At 50.8% G+C, this 12,500-nt stretch overlaps 1 pseudogene; it reads left to right on the forward strand.

The window, feature by feature from the left end:
* LOC134033967 (PRELI domain-containing protein 1, mitochondrial-like) overlaps nucleotides 1-8,068 on the forward strand; it is a 12,665-nt pseudogene extending 4,597 nt beyond the window's left edge.
* Nucleotides 8,069-12,500: the final 4,432 nt, after the last annotated feature.

The following is a 12,500-nucleotide window of genomic DNA, read 5'->3' on the forward strand; positions in this document are numbered from 1 at the left end:
AATAAAATCTCTCTCACCCACTCACTCTATAACCAATACCAAAACACCATACATACCCCCTCACCCATAAATAACCCTACATCCAACCCTATCACAACCTAATACACACCCCTCACAATCCCCCTCCAATCCCATCAAATCACATCCCCATCCATTACTTCAACTATACACAACTCATTTAACCTTAAATACAATTTCAACTTTCTCTAACCACACACTTAACCTTAAAATATCATTCCATCCACTATCCAACATACTCAGCCAATTGCATGGCTCGCTCGCTGAACTTCCAGACATAGAATGTAACCTTCTCAACGTTCACATCTCTACATCTACAGTAGTTTTTGAGACTTGTCATTCTAGCGTATTAGAAAGAAAATATACCTCTATCTCTTCTTTCCAAGTACTCTGCAGCCTCCAGCAGAATTAAAAGAGAATTAAGTTCCATCTCGTTTCCTTGCTGTAGAAAAAAAATGTGAAAAGAAAATTCTGTATGCACAACAAATACTGACAATGCAAAAAAAAAAACGGCAAATGAAATAATGAAAAAAAACTAAAACTGGGTAAGCTCGATATGAACGTCTATGTTCAGTTTTGAGTCTTGGGGACTCCCAACTAGATACATATCAACAGCACCTTACTAAAACTCACGGGATGATTGACGGCTTTGTAGTCCACTTACAAAACAGACTCAACTTCACGGGCAGTCCGCCGGGAAGGGTCTTAGCCAATGATAAAGCTCAGCGACTGAAGTTCACAAGGAGAATGTTGATACATCGCGAAGTGGCTTCTGATTGGTTGGACCGTGATAGTAACAAGGTAGAAGCTATACTGCTATACCCTAGCAACAGCACGTGTGGCCCAGCCCCGTCAACGTTCATTGGTCGGACATCTTGATAACTGGCTTCTGATTGGCAAATAGAAGACTTGGGCGTGTCCTTTTTTCCCCTTCCTCTCAAACATTGAACTTGACTGTTGTTGCTGTATGGGTTGCCAGTTTGGAGTCATTTAAAGTGTGAGTGTGAGGGAAGTCACGTCTGTGCTTCTTGAGAAAAGGAAGGAAAACGGTTCTGTTGCAGCTGTAAGTGTTTAGAAAGTAGATTTGGCATATGGTGGAGTTGAGGCAACACTGTGAAAATGTTGCAAGGAAAATACAGCAATGTGATAATTGAAGAGTGAAATAACACTAAATAGACCAATAAATACATCTTCTCACAGTGCAAAATCTTCTACTAGTTCCTCCTGAAATGGGGCGGGTCAAATATGAATTTTTCAGAGAGGGAGGGTCTATCCCACTAAATAGGTCAATATCTGGCAGCCCAAAATGCAGATATTATAATAAGCAACCTTCATGCATACAAATTGCACAGCATTGTATCCAGGCAATTGGGACATTCAGGTCATAATATGAATCTGTCTGGTTCTATTTCAATTCTTCCTACATGGTATTGCCTAAGAAAGAAACTATTTAAAGCAGGTGTTTGTGAGTCTTATTTTTTGACTATGCTGTATGATGTTGTTCAATGCGCTCAGTATTTTTGCCTGATCGGCAGTGTAACTGTGAGCAACGTGAGGTGGTGAAATGCAGTTCCTGAACATGGACTTCCTCCTGAGTGTCCTACCTGCTAAACCACATCATATCTATCATCATATCTCAATAAAGACACACATTATGTCTATTACATCATCATATCTAAGAGCTACTCTCAGAGAGCTACTATAACTCACAGACAGGCTGTTATGGTTTTTCAAAGGCCTATATTAAAGCTTTTGTACTTTAGTTTATTTTATTTACCTGTGTGTTGATTCCCCTTCAATTATTGTTCTGTTATCATAGGGAGTTTTCCAATGTTAACTAAGCCCAAAAAACTATTATTCATCATTACTATTATTATAAATATTCAAATGTAAACAGCATTACTGGTGATTAAACAACAGTGTAAGACAGCCTAAGATGCAAGAGGATGGTATAAAGATTAGACCTAAAAGAAAATATTACCATTACTTCATAAAGAAGGCATTACATGTACAGCAACTAGCCATACTGGGCATTCAAATATTGTGAAACACACACACACACACACTTCCTCTATGAAAACATCTCATTACATCATCGAGGAGACCAGCCAATGGTGACAGGCCCTTGCACAGTGAAAGGCAAGGCCAAAATTCCTCTTTTGGTGATAAATGGAAACTTGTCAAAGCCCTGCCCAACCCTTTTTCTAGTAACTGCTGCAGTGGTTATGTCACTTCCAGCAGGGCTGCATGGGTGTGACAGGGCCTACACATCTGGGTACTCTCTAAAGGCTACACAGACATGTCTGTGGGCATGTCTACAGACATGTCTGTGGGCATGTCTACAGACATGTCTGTGGGCATGTCTACAGACAGTGACTGACACATACAAAACAGCCTCCTCATTCACCAGAATGGGATTGAGTATTTGTCTGGCCTTCGAAAACAAAGCAAGTATAGGCCTACATAACACAGCCAAGTCACTTAACATGTCCCCATCCCTCACTTTGGCAGGAAACACATCCATCAGATGCCTGTGCGGTAGTTTGTTCTACCTGTTGCCCATTTGTCTTGTACCGTGCCATTAATCACTGTAAGACTGTTAGGACTGTGCTCTTCTATAGATGAGCATTACATTACAATCTGCATAGGCTACTTGGCCAAAAGGATCAGAGGTACATGATCACAAGGTTGACGTTTTTACATGCAGTGTGTACAATAGACAGATAGGCAGCCATCCTGGATGTCACTTGTCATAGTGTGTGGTGGGGGAGAGGGGTGTTAGAGTGACAAAAAGAGAGGAGGGAGAGGGAAGGAAGGGTAGGGTGTGAAAGAGAGGGAAAGAGGGAGAGAGAGCGTGAGGAAGGGAGGCAGAGCGAGCAAGGAGCGGGCAATATAGACAGTGATATCCACTTGTATTGATTGCCAGATGCTGTCTTAGGAAGGGTGGACAGGTTTTTATCAGATCAGTCAGAAATCTCTGGATAATTTGCCCCCAGCCCCACCACACATCAGACAGTCTGATTTGCTTACTCACTCCCTCACGCATCACAAAGTTTACCAATCAGAATCTCACAATGCAAAACGAAGGATAGCCGATCTGTAGCAGTTTTGCTTCGGTGTGAACAAATGTCAGGCACCAGTCTTGTTTTTATTGTGGTTTCCAACTGAGTTGCTCTCATGGTGCATGTGTGCTGAGCAACAATCCGGACGAGGACTTTCAGAGCATATTGTTAATACCGCTAGTCTACCACGCAGATGAGAGACAGCATAGAAACCGTTAAATGAATCAGTCTTCTGAAACCAGGACTCCAATTCGGCTTGGGCCCCCTCTGTAGTAAGGGGGTGGCTGAGCGGTTAGGGAATCGGGCTAGTAATCGGAAGGTTGCCAGTTCGGGTTAGTCCTTGGGCGTTGTGTCCTTGGGCAAGGCACTTCACCCTACTTGCCTCGGGGGGAATGTCCCTGTACTTACTGTAAGTCGCTCTGGATAAGAGCGTCTGCTAAATGATTAAATGTAAATGTAGTTAATGAGGGAAGTCCTGGTCTGCACTAAGACCTGGTGAAAACACAGCCCTCAGGAAAGGACTGGCTGGCAATCTGTGTCTGGTTTTCATTCTTTCTCTTGTTTTCCCTGTATCTCTCTCTCTTTCTCTTTTTGTCTGTTTCTGTTTCTATCCCTCCCTCCCTCTCTCCCTCCTCAATGACTGCCACACCTCACTGAGAGAATATGACTGAGACATTATGAAACCAATACGTCTTTATCCTCGATGGTTTTTACCATCTCGGCCTTGCTCTTAAAGAAGCTGTGACATCACTTATTGAGTTCTGGTGATCTCTGACCTCTTTATCAGGGCAGAGAGCGAGAGAGCGAGAGAGTACAGAGGCTAAAGGGATGCTTCATGGGCTGTCAGCAGTCACTGTTATAAAAATGAGAAGGCGTAGGTGCCCTGATAGCCTACAGGATAAACCATGTAGGCTGAGGCCCTACTGCAGCGGCCTGGGTTTGAATCCGGCCTGGGCCCTTTGCTGCATCCGGCCTGGGCCCTTTGCTGCATGTCCTTCCTCTCTCTCTGTCTCTCTTTCTGTCTCTCTATCTCTCTTTCTGTTTCTCTCTTTCTGTTTCTCTCTCTGTCTCTCTCTCTGTCTCTTGTTCTCCCTCTATCTCTCTCCCTCCCTTGTCTTTCTCTTCCCCTCTCTCTCTTCCCCTCCACCTCTGTCCCTTTATCTCCCTCTCTTACTTCCTGGTAGCTATAGAATTCTTCTAATAGTCATAATCATCTACATAATCTCCTCTCCAAGAGGTTTTTCTTGTCCGCCAGCCTTAGGCCTGGAAACAGCTGGTCCCCTCCCCCAATCGCTATCTCTTTACTCCTCTCTCTCTTCCCCCCCAGCATCTCTCTCTCTCTCTCTCTCTCTCTCTCTCTCTCTCATCTCTCTCTCTCTCTCTCTCTCTCTCCTCTCTCTCTCTCTCTCTCTCTCTCTCTCTCTCTCTCTCTCTCTCTCTCTCTCTCTCTCTCTCTCTCTCTCACTCTCTCTCTCTCTCTCTCTCTCTCTCTCTCTCTCTCTTTTGTTGAGTTGTTTCGATGCTTCCCCTCCCCTGCCCAGTCATCTCTACCCTACTTCCTGTATCCAGCGGTAACCAGTAACCATGCTTTGACAGTCAGAGGAGGCTGTGGGTGCCTTGGGGCGGATGGATACTGTAGCTGCACGTCGTTTTGAAGAGCAGCTACAATACGTCCGAAAACCTAAAGATAAAATGTAGGCCTATTTGTTTCAGGACGCAGGGATGGTCTTTCCCAGGCTTGGAGTTTCCCACGATGCATTGCGACGTGACTGTTCTCTCTCTCTCTCTTGAGGAGCTACTGTACTAATCTGCTCCTAATCGCTCTCATTTCCTGTCCTCTGTTGTTTACTGGTGTGTTGCCGTGGGCGCGTTCAGGGATCAGGCTGAATGTATGGCACAGCAGTGCCCGCCTGGGCAGGGAAACCATGAACGCCCTCACTAGCACCAGCTCAGAGCTTCCCAGGCAGATAACACAAGGATACATTGGTTTTGGTTATCTGTTTGTGTGTATAGCTGAAAAGTGCATAGTGGCTAATTAGGCAACCTGTTCTCTCCTCGTAAACGTGTTATAAAATCAAGGAAAACCGCCGCCCTTGCATCTTTGCGAAACGAGTGCACTAAGAAATCTTTTTAAGGTTCGGCCTTTACGTGACTCCATGCTGGCGATAGTCCCTGCTTTCGTTTTGCCCCAGTAAACTTCCCAGTCATGGAAGCCTGCGATCTGCTCCCCCCTCACAGAGACACCCAGACAGGGCGGCCAGATCTTAGAGTGATAATCCCTCAATCAGTACCAGGCTGTAGAAGTGCAGCTCTCGGTGAGTGAATGCTTTCAGCGTGTGTCTTGGAGCTGTTTGAGGTTCTTGTCATCAAGGAGCCCTCTGCCTCCCTGGTGTTTACACTCGTGTTAGTGGCTCGTAAAACTGTTTTCTGCGCTAAATGATCCGAAGGAACTGGTGCCAGAGCAGCAATCATGGAGGTAGCCTTCACCGCTATTATCTTCTGAGGGGGGTTGCGGGTTGCCAAGGTTACAGATTCTTGGTAGTTCTAGTCAGTTATAGCACCACTTCAGGGTGTGTGTGTGTGTGTGTGTGTGAGGGTGTGTGTGTGTGTGTGTGAGTGTGTGTGTGAGGGTGTGTGTGTGTGTGTGTGTGATGGGAGGGGTTTTTCACTGTCTGTTTATCTGAAATGCAAATTGAGGGCCTAGGGAGCTGTTTGTTAGCTTTGTGTCCCCTGTGACAGGATGAACTTGAAGCCTCTTGAACACACACACACATGCAACACGCCCAACTGTCACTTAGGAGAGGTAGCAGGACACTGTCCATGTTTGTATTTCGAGCGATCTGTGTTTGCCTCCGTTTATTGCATGTTGATCTCTTCACAGGCGGTGAGGTCGAGTGTGTGTGTGTGTGTGGTGTTTCCTGACAGGGTAGTCTGTGAGGGTGAATGTGTGTGTGTGTGCGTGGTTCCCTGACACCCCGTGTCACGTATCGTGTGAGAAGTCTGGAAGACGTATCCTTCCACGATGAGGAACTATTTCCTGGGCGTCTTGTCAGGTCGGTCTCGACTCGGCCGCTACGACGTGACGAGGAGGAAGTGTTCGTCTCCGTAACTGTTGGCTGCCTCTCCTCTCTCACGCACACACTTTCTCTCACACACACTCTCTCACACACACACACACTCTCTCTCTCACACGCACACACACACACACACACAATCTCTCACACGCACACACATGCTCATCTCTAGGTCCAAGGTCTTGCTCTGACCAGTGGGATTTTAGCTGTAGTTGTGTGGACGGCATTTAGGTCCCTCATATAATCTGGATTAGACTCTGGTAATCCAGCTTCACTTCCCTGTATCTGCAAAGAGGGGGAAACGAAAGTCTGCGCGTACACACACACACACACACACAGCATAACAGCTCACTATACAGGGCAAGATTAGGGATCAACAACTCAATATTTGACCCTGTTCATGTTTGACTCGGAGGTCAAAGATTTCCATAGTTCTAAGTTCTTAGCTCATCATAGCTGACCTTACAGCAACATGCTGTTCCCCAGCGAGCGAGGAAACTACACCTCACAAACACAGCGAAACCAGTTCGACATGAGTGTAGTCTGCTAGTCAGGTGCTGGATGCAACAAGTATCACCTGTTCGGACATCCTGATCTCTGTACAGGAACTACATCCTTCTTGGACCAGGACTCCACCCATGTGGCCCTAACCCCACCCCTGTGGCCCTAACTCCACCCATGTGGCCCTAACCCCACCCCTGTGGCCCTAACCCCACCCCTGTGGCCCTAACCCCACCCCTGTGGCCCTAACCCCACCCATGTGGCCCTAACCCCACCGCTGTGGCCCTAACCCCACCCCTGTGGCCCTAACCCCACCGCTGTGGCCCTAACCCCACCCCTGTGGCCCTAACCCCACCCCTGTGGCCCTAACCCCACCCCTGTGGCCCTAATCCCACCGCTGTTGCACTAACCCCACCCCTGTGGCTCACCCTTGCAGCTTCACTTGTTTGTACATGGTATCCACTTCAGTGGAGCACCCCTCCCTAACCTGCTTGGTGCTTAGTCACTATAGAGGACAGTGCGTGCAACTTATCACCAATCCCTCACGCCACACCAGGCTACAGTACACACACACTACACACCAGTTACGCCTTCCACTCAGGCCTGAGTCACTATTACTGTAACGACAGTAGTACACTAGCCCCGCCCCCTTCTGCGACCGCCTCTTCTCTTCCTGTGTGTCAGCATGCCGATCACCTGATCACGACAGCTAACTGGAAAAGTCCTCCTATGACTGTGTGTGTGGAGTCACGCAACCTTGGAACCAGAGGTGTGCTTTTGTGACGTGTCTATGCGTGTGTGTGTGTGTGTAGAAACTTCGCTAAGTTGGTTGCCAGGTTTGTGAGATCCGGACATCTCATTAGGTGATGATAATTGCGTCTTCTAGCACTGATTCAACGTGACTAGCAGATTGCACTCGAGTGGTGTCATTGTGTTGACCTTCTTGCTCCTCAACCGCCCAAACCACACCTGCACTTAGAGTCCCAACTGGAAAAGAACCGGTGACCTCATCCCAGGAACACAATGTTCCATATCCACAACACACACAGTCTACCTGGGTATTCTTCAGGTGCTCGCTGGTCCAGCTAATGAGGGAGTTTCACCAGAAACCGTCATTTTCGTCCAGGTTTTTCCCAGTTTGAAGATTAAAAACACAAAGTTGTGCAGTTGTGTGGGTTCGAGTTCTCCGCGTTTGAGACAGTGAGAGGGAGAAATGTTTGTCTGAGTCTCGCCTGCTGCACCAAGCTCTCTGGGCGGTTTGTCTCCAGGTTTCAGTTTGAGCGGGATGACTGCGGAGCCGAGGGCGTGTGGTTGCCTGGTGAGGAGGAGGAGGATGATGAGGATGATGATGATGAGAGGCTGGTGATCTTTGGTGCTCTTCTCCAGAACCCTCAGCAGGTGGGTTTACAGTAGAGACACCAGGCAGCCCTCCTACACACACACACACACACATTCAGCACGCACACCGAAGCGCTTGTAGCGGCAACCATCCCACACGTACATTCTCATGTACAGTCATACACACACACACACACACACTCTCAGTCGTACAGTACACACACACACTCATACAAACGCACGCAGTCAGGGACACACACACACATCTGCTCCAGATCTCTGATGTAGTCGTGTTCTGTGCTCCGCAACACTGTGGTTGTATTATTGTGGCGAACACACAAGTGTTCCTGACGTCAGCCCTCTTAGAACCCAGGGGTTCCTGTTTGTTCCGGGGGGTTGTTCTCAAAACACAGATGGTGTGTGTGTCCGAATCAGTCTATCAGTGTGTGTATCTGTGAATGTCAGTGTGTGTGTGTGTGTGTGTGTGCCAGTGTGTCTGGATCTTTTCATCAGCTGCTCAAAAGTGATCAGGAGGTGACAAACACCAGCTACAACACAGCCCTGTAATTACCACAGGCCTTCTGGCCAACCTTAGTGTGTGTGTGTGTGTGTACGTGCGTCTGCGCACGTGGTAGGAGTCAGGGAGGCGGGGGTGGGAAGAGGAGAGTCAGGGTACGAGTGTGTGTGTGTTATTGTAGAAGTGTGTGTGTGTTCTGTTAGCATAAGCTTGCCAGGTAGTGTGTGGAGGGATGACTGATTCCTTAGATGTGCAGCCCCAGTTTGAAGCTGCTCACACACACACACACAGACATCTGCACAAACACATACATACCACACACAAGTACACACACTCCTACACACAAACACAAAGTCACTCACAGTGACACACACATCTACACACCCATAAACACACACTGACACTTACACACACAAACAGATGTAAATGTACACAGACGCATACTGGAATGTACTCATGTGCCAAAGACGCACACACACACACTCACACAAACTCACAGGCACACACACACTCACAGGCAGACACACATTCCCCACATGGGGGTGATTACCTGTCTGTTTGGCCTCAAGACCCAAGGGACAACACCTGAAGGGTCTCGTGTGTGTGTGTGTGTGTGTGTGAGGTAAGTGCAGACTTGCTCCTAGTAATATGACCTTTGGGCCCTTTGTAACTTGTGTTTAGCATTCTCCTGTAACTCTCGGTTACTGTAACTCTTTCTCTCTGTGATGCCTGCACGCACACACACACACACATTCCCCCCTGTTGACTGTTGACTCAGGAAGTTGTAGAGTTGAGCGGAGTTCTTCTGAGACAGCAGACACAGGTGTGGTCCTCTACAGGGAGACAACTTGGTGTGTGTGTGTGTGTGTGCGTGTGTGTGCGCGTGTGTGTGTGTGTAAATGTGTGTTGTGTTTGTATGCATGTTGGTGTGTGTAAATGTGTTTGTGTGCAGAGGGCAACTTGTGGGGGTATAAAAGAGTACTGAGAGAGATGGAAGACAGACACCAAAACAACGGCAGAGAGAGAGAAAAGAGGAGGAGTGTGGGTCTCTGCCCTTCTCCTCCTCCGCGGGTCTCTGTGGTTTTTTACAAATCGCTGCATTCTTTATTAACAACACAGATCCTGGACAACGGTTGAAAAACAGCTGACCACAGCTTGGTGTGGTCGATCTGGATGAGAGCGTCTACTACATGTAAATGAGCTTGGATGCTCCTGATTCATCAGCTCTGGTGGAGCAGAGGTGGAGGGGGGCGGAGGCACGCGGGGGAGGTCAGAAGCTGGGGAGAGAAGGGTTCATGTGGGAGGGGGAGGGAGCGAAGGAGGGAGGTTTTGGAGCGGAGGGGGGGGGGGGGAGTTGGGGGCTGTGGAGGAGGCAGGGGGTGAGGGAGGGGTGAAGGGGGGGTGAGGGAGGGGGTGTGAGGGAGGGGGTGTGAGGGAGGGGGGGGAACGTGCAGGAAGGAGGGATGAGTGACAGTAGAGGAGGAGGAGGAGGAGGAGTGTCCAGGAAGGGGAGCACAGCTGTTTCTCATCTGTAACTCTGCACCCTGGGCTGACCTACATTCTGCAGCCAGAACCCTGCCTCTCTGACACACAGAACCCTGCCACTCTGACACACAGAACCCTGCCTCTTACACACAGGGGAGACAGAGAGGGGAGGAGAGGAAGGGGAGAGAAGGAGGAAGGTTGGCAGCAGAAGTTTTTGTTTTGTGAGGTTTTTTGTGTTTTAGTTATTGATAGAGAGAAAACGACTGATTTGAGAAAATGAGAATGAGTGAGTGACAGAGAGAGTGACAGAGAGAGAGTTGGCAGAGAGAGAGAGAGAGAGAGAGAGAGAGAGAAGAGAGAGAGAGAGAGAGGAGAGAGAGGAGAGAGAGAGAGAGAGAGAGGCAGAGAGAGAGAGAGAGAGTGGCAGAGAGAGAGAGAGTGAGTGGCAAGAGAGAGAGAGAGAGAGAGAGAGAGTAGAGAGAGAGTGGCAGAGAGAGTGGCAGAGAGAGTGGCAGAGAGAGAGAGAGAGAGAACAGCCACAGTGCCTCGCGTGTTTGCAAATGTGTTTCCACAACCCACAAGTGCAGCTGTGCACCTCTCTCCATTGGAGGGAAAAAAGAGACAAAAAATCACTCAAAGAAAGACAGGCAGAATGAAAAACAGGCCTCTGAATGGACTAACTTCCCTCCAACATCTTCTGATCTGACTTTGTAATGCACCACTGATTCAGAAAATCCTTGTTTTTCTAAATTGCTTTCCTTGTTCAAAACACGCAGAGCTGTCGGTCAAAGTGTTCATAAACGTTCTGCTGTCTGCATATCAATGACAACCCCCCCCACACACACACACACACTTTCGGGCCAGCATGCCTCTCCCCTCCTCCACCTCTCCCCTCCTCCTTCCTCCCCTCTCTCCCCTCCTCCCCTCCTCCACCTCTCCCCTCCTCCACCTCTCCCCTCCTCCTTCCTTCCTCCCCTCCCCTCCCCTCCCCTCCCCTCCTCCACCTCTCCCCTCCTCCTCTCTAGCTGGGCAGCATTCCTCGAATGCAGAGAGGAGGACCAGAGAGAGGAGAGCCAGGGGGACCCAGCAGCACCCCTCGTCCTCCTCCTGCTCCCCCAGCTGAACAGGCGCTCCCTGGGCTGAGCTGGCTGGGGGGAGCAGGAGGCCTCTGTTTCTGGCAGAGAAGACAAGCGCCCGCTGCAGAAACGACAGGCAGACAGACAGGCAGGCAGGCAGACCTGTAAAAGTCGTTGTCAGCTGTAACTTTCCTGCCATGTTGCCATGAGTCTGTTACCACGGAGACCAGGAGGAAGTGGAAGTGGGTCACTGTGTCCCAGAGAGAGGGAGAGGGGGAGAAAGAGAGAGAGGGGGAGAAAAAGACAGAAAGACAGAGAGAGGGGGGAGAGAGACAGAGAGAGGGGGAGAGGTGAAGAGATTTACATGTAGAGGGAGAGAGGGAGGGATGTAGAGAAATGATTCCAGGAGGGGAGGGTGGGGTCAAGGGGAGGGAGGAGCGGGGTTCCAGGAGGGGGGCAGGGGCAGGGGTGTGTTCCAGGAGGGGGGCAGGGGCAGGGTCAGGGGTGTGTTCCAGGAGGGGGGCAGGGGCAGGGTCAGGGGTGTGTTCCAGGAGGGAAGGGGGAGGGGCAGGGTCAGGGGTGTGTTCCAGGAGGGGGCAGGGGCAGGGGCAGGGGTGTGTTCCAGGAGGGGGGGCAGGGGCAGGGGTGTGTTCCAGGAGGGGGGGCAGGGTCAGGGGTGTGTTCCAGGAGGGGGCAGGGGCAGGGGTGTGTTCCAGAGGGGGGCAGGGGCAGGGGTGTGTTCCAGGAGGGGGGCAGGGGCAGGGGCAGGGGTGTGTTCCAGGAGGGGGGGAGGGGCAGGGTCAGGGGTGTGTTCCAGGAGGGGGGCAGGGGCAGGGGTGTGTTCCAGGAGGGGGGCAGGGGCAGGGGCAGGGGTGTGTTCCAGGAGGGGGGCAGGGGCAGGGGCAGGGGTGTGTTCCAGGAGGGGGGCAGGGGCAGGGGTGTGTTCCAGGAGGGGGGGGAGGGGCAGGGGTGTGTTCCAGGAGGGGGGCAGGGTCAGGGGTGTGTTCCAGGAGGGGGGCAGGGGCAGGGGTGTGTTCCAGGAGGGGGGCAGGGTCAGGGGTGTGTTCCAGGAGGGGGGCAGGGTCAGGGGTGTGTTCCAGGAGGGGGGCAGGGGCAGGGGTGTGTTCCAGGAGGGGGGCAGGGGCAGGGGTGTGTTCCAGGAGGGGGGCAGGGGCAGGGGTGTGTTCCAGGAGGGGGGCAGGGTCAGGGGTGTGTTCCAGGAGGGGGGGAGGGGCAGGGTCAGGGGTGTGTTCCAGGAGGGGGGCAGGGGCAGGGGTGTGTTCCAGGAGGGGGGCAGGGGCAGGGTCAGGGGTGTGTTCCAGGAGGGGGGCAGGGGCAGGGGTGTGTTCCAGGAGGGGGGCAGGGGCAGGGTCAGGGGTGTGTTCCAGGAGGGGGGCAGGGGCAGGGGTGTGTTCCAGGAGGGGGGCAG

This window comes from Osmerus eperlanus, chromosome 14 (assembly GCF_963692335.1).
Source record: "Osmerus eperlanus chromosome 14, fOsmEpe2.1, whole genome shotgun sequence".
NCBI classification, from domain to species: domain Eukaryota; kingdom Metazoa; phylum Chordata; class Actinopteri; order Osmeriformes; family Osmeridae; genus Osmerus; species Osmerus eperlanus.